Source organism: Sturnira hondurensis, unplaced genomic scaffold, assembly GCF_014824575.4.
Source record: "Sturnira hondurensis isolate 20B ecotype Veracruz unplaced genomic scaffold, ASM1482457v3 Scaffold0019428, whole genome shotgun sequence".
Classification (NCBI taxonomy): Eukaryota; Metazoa; Chordata; class Mammalia; order Chiroptera; family Phyllostomidae; genus Sturnira; species Sturnira hondurensis.
Window position 1 is genome coordinate 11,791,825 of NW_028092059.1, and position 5,225 is coordinate 11,797,049.

Here is a 5,225-nt window from a genome sequence, read left to right on the forward strand (position 1 = left end):
CCCTTCCCCCGCAGAGGACAAACCTACAGGCGGGAACGACAGACCCAGCCCCGACCTCCTGCAAGATGGCAAGTGCCATATCCAATGGGGGAAGCTCTGCAAAATAGGCAGGACAGGCTCAAGACCTCCCTATAGGCTGTGTATCCACAGGAGGGTCATAGCAGGAGAAATGCCAAAAGGGCCTATTTTGTACCTCTCTCAGGGAGACGAAATACACTGGTTCCTAAGGGCCGTATTCCACTGAGGTCAGCAGTGCAGGAAAATCAGAAATTGGGGCAGCAAGGGAGAATCAGGGCCCTGCCTGGCCTCAGCTAGCACACCAAGCTGCCATTAGCACCCATCAGGAAAGAGCTGACCCTCTTACACAGATTGGTCCCTCTCCTAAAATGGAGTGCTAGCTAGTTCATCCATACATTATTGGAAATAAGCTGGGACAGACCACGATGGGTGGGGCAGGGACAGGGGGAACACACCCACAACTTTCCAGTGAAGACTGAATAGTGCTTCCCAGGGAAAATCTAGGGGTATCACTTCCCAATCACAATAGAAGCCCCCTCTAGAGGCAGGTGAAGAGCAACAAGAAAAATAAAGTACCTAGGAATAAATTTAATCATGGATGTAAAAGACCTGTACTCACAAAACTACAGACAACTGAAGAAAGAAATCATGGAAGATACAAATAAATGGAAGCATATACGGTGTTCATGGACTGGGAGAATTTACATCATTAACATGTCCATACTACCCAAGACAATCTATAGATTCAATGAAATTCCTATTAAAATTCCAATGGCATTTTCACAGATATAGAACAAATATCCCCCCCCCCAAAATTACATGGAATGAAAAAGCCCCGAATAGCCTCAGCAATCCTGAAAAAAGAACAAAGCTGGAGTGATCACAATACCTGATATGAAACTATACTACAAGACCACTCTAATCAAAACAGCCTGGTACTGGAATAAGAATAGACCCATGGATCTATGGAACATAATAGAGAGTCCAAAAGTAAATCCATGTCTCTGTGGAATCTAATGAACAAAATAAACTAACAAGAAAAGTAGAACCAGAGACCCCGAAAAATAGAACAGACTGATAACTGTACAGGCAGAGGAGGAAGGGAGAATAGTGAAAGGAAGGAGAAGGGGCTAGTCAAAGAACATGTATGAATTACTCATGAACATGGACAGTGGAGAGTGGACTGACTGGGAGAAAGTGTTAGGCTGGGTGGAGGGGAGCAAAAGAGAAAAAAATATTGGGGTGACTGTAATAGAATAAACAATAAAAATAGATACAGTTTTTATAATAGATAAATATTATCTGAAGTTGATGAATTAAGAAATTGATGTAATAATGGTATCTATAATTATGGAAGAAATTAGCAGGAAAAACTAAAACAAACAACTATTAGGGTGTTGTCGCAGATAGTGTTAGTGTTGGGAAGGGAAATTTGAAAACATGATTTTAACAATAAACTCTTCTACAGTGTTATTTCATTTTTAGTACTTACTGCATTTTTTATGACAGGCTAATATAATCAGATTTATTGAACTCCTAAATTTAGATATAATGCTTCTTACACAATGAGAGCTCAGTAAAAATTTTGTCATTAATATTTTTGTTCTCTTCATTAACATTATTTTTATTTCCTTGGGTGATGAAATGGCTTGTATGGAGAAAGATAATAAATAATATATCGTGTGGTTTTATATCCTCATTGTTCTAATGAGTAAGCTGGAACTCACTACAAGAAACTAAATTCCAGAAATCGGCAACCTAAGAGCAGAAAAGTCATACTCCCACTATCCTTTGTAAAACATAAACAGAACCTAAAAAGCCTGTATTTGGACTTTTCTTACTACCATTAACAGCATCACAGGTTTGGGATTGCTCCAGGCAGAGATATAAGCTGGAAGCTGGCATTAACGCAGTGATTGTAAAGAGTTATTGCATCTCTATTAATGTCTAGTCCCTTAAGTATGATAAGGATTCAATCCATTCTGACTCATTTCATGTAATTTTTATGCAACCTACTCACAGGAAATGATGTTTTTCATACGGCTCAATGTTTTAACTTGAAATGCTTACCATATATTAAAAAAGAAATTCTGTTTTTAATACATTTTTCTATTTAAGTGTAGGAGGTTTTGATTAGAGATGACATTAATTATAAGTACAGCTAATTTAACAGATGGATGATAGTGAGATTCATTGACTCACCAGTTGAGAGAAAAATACAGGCTTAGAGGAGAATGACTATTCACAGGTCATGTATAAGCTGTGTGTTCAATATTTAAATAATCATATTTAGAATAACATTATTTTTATCAGGTAGGATATATGTATGAAAAATGTGGGTTATACTTATACCAAATTACATCATTTCAGTGATGCTAAAATAATTCATCTATATAAGGACATTGTTTCTGTGTTCATGAATGGGCCAAAAGTTAAGGCAACAATTATTTCCACAGCATCCTCTTTTAAGCTCTCTATTAATGTTGGAATTTAGCACAATAAATTAATGTTTTTTAAAACATAGTGAAATGGATGCATAAATTTATTTACACATTCTATAAACATATAATATACAATAAAGTAAAATCCTAAGATGCTTAATATTTTTTAAAGGCATATTTAATGATTTAAATAATTTTAAGGAAGTTAAAGCCTTGAGGAAGATAAAACATTAATTGAGGAGAAATGTGTGATTCTGCATATATGCTGGTAGATTAATGTATTGGTGAATATACTAAGATATCAATACTCCCTCCTAGCATATCTAAAGGATAAAGAGCGTATCTACTGCATTACTTTCATTCTCTAAACACGAAAGGGTCTCCTCTGGAAAGGACCATAGTGAACATATTTCAAAGCCTTTTATTAAATTTGCTTTGATGACTCTATCATTTTTCAGCTATGTCAAAAAAAATTTTGTTTTGTGGAATGCCTTTATATTTAATTAGTCGACTCAAATAAGATATTTAAACATTAACAAACATATTCTTGCGAGTTATTCCTCCATTAAGATTTTTAAGAAATTTGTCTCTATTTGTTGATGATTTAAGCACACACAAAATACACATTTTGTACTTCTTTGATAATCACTTTCTAATGAGGCACTACGAATCAAGTGTAATGCCTGCATCTCAGTTTAGGGTGGATTTAAGAGCAGACTGCACCATTTTATTTGTCCTGGACTGTTGAAAAAGAAAATTTAGAGAGAGTTAAGTCCTAAGTTTTGTATTCAGGTCACGTGAAATTCGAATGTTTTTCACAATGCTCTTAAGAATATATATTTTTCATTCAATTAGAATGTCTTGGGTATCAAACTAAAAACACAACAAAGGAAAAAGCTAGCTAAGTTGGATTTCATTAAAGTGAAACTCTTTTTCATTAAAGGACACTATCAAAAAGATAAAAAGGCAATCAATGAAATATGAGAATATTTCATATTTCAATGAAATGTGAAAATATTTGCAAATCATATATGTTATAAGTGATTAATATCAAGAATATACTAAAAACTCCTTCAGCTTGACAATAAGTAACCTGATTTAAAAATGTACAAAGAGCCCTGACTCGTATAGCTCAGTGGATTGAGCACAGGTCTGCAAAGCAAAGGGTTGCTGGTTCGATTCCCAGTCAGAGCACATACCTGGGTTGTGGGCCAGGTCCTCAGTAGGGGATGTGCCAGAGGCAACCACACATTGAGTTTCTCTCCCTCTCTTTCTCCTTCCCTCCCCCTCTCTCTAAAAATAAAATAAATAAAACATTTAAAAAATGTGAAAAGAGCTCAAGTTGACATTGTCCCAAAAAAGATAAAAAATGGTTAACCTATACATGAAAAGGTTCTCAACATCTCTAATTTTTGCCGAAATGCAAATCAAAATCAAAACCACAATTAGATACCACACAATGACTGATGCCCACAGCATGGGGCAAAAAAATTTAAAAATTGACAGAACTGAACAAGTGTTGGTGAAGCTGTGGAAAAATTGAAACCATGTGCTTTGCTGGTAGGAATGAAAAATAGTGCAGAAAGTGTGGAATACAATATGGCTCCTGCGAAAATTAAACAGAATTACTGTATGATACAACAATTCTACTTCTGGATATATACTTTAAATAATTAAAAACAGAAATTGAATACATATTTGTATACCAATATTCATAGAAGTGTTACACGCAATAGTCAAAGGAAGCATAGATAAACAAAATGTGGTATTTACGTACTGCAGAATATTGTTGAACCTGCAAAATGGAAGAAAATTCTGATATATGTTACAACATGAGCAAATCTTAAAGACAACATACCAAGTGAAATAAGCCATTCCTATAAGAACCAGTATTGTATGATCCCATTTTATAAGGGGCTTCCGATAGCTAAATTCATAGAAATAATATAAGTAGATTTGTGGTGGGCAAGGGATAGGGGAAGATAGCTAGTTAATGAGTAGGGAGTTTCAGTTTGGGAAGATGAAAAAGTTCAGAAGACGATGGCGGTGATGGATGCACAACAATATGAATGTACTCAATGTCACTGAATTAAACATATAAAATAGTTCAATGGTAAATTGTATGTTCTGATCATTTTAAAAATTAAAATTAAAAATGGGAAAAAACTTTAGAGGGTGTCTAAACATGATAAACATCAACTCAAGGGAACTTCTCTAAGAACATTATTTCTCACAACCTCACGTTGTACTTACTGTGGGAGTAAGGGCGAGATTCGCTCTTGGCCATGACAACATAGCTATTGTAGTTAGCACAAAATGGAAACTGTGATACAGAACTTAGAAAAAAGTTGAAATTGACCCTCTCAGAGGCTATTCTTATTTTTGAATGTTATGCATTTCTTGGCATAGAAGTCATTAAACCTGAAGAAAAGATATTTACACAGTCTAAAAATATATAAATATGAAGCATAGCAAAATCTAGTATAGATATTGCTAACTCTCGGAACACTGAATTACTAGAGCGATTTTACTTTTTTCTCTGCTGGAACGCAGCTTGAAGCCCCCAAGGGCTTTAAATTATTTCTTGTTTTCTGAACACTTCACCATTTCATAATCTAAAAAAAATCTGTTCTGCTTCATAACATTTCTCTCAAAACCTTTTAACTTATCTGGATGAAACAAAGTTGAAACATACAAAGTTGTCATCTTTCTTTTCTAGTATATTATGACAATATCCCCTGAAACAAATTATTGAACTTTACATTC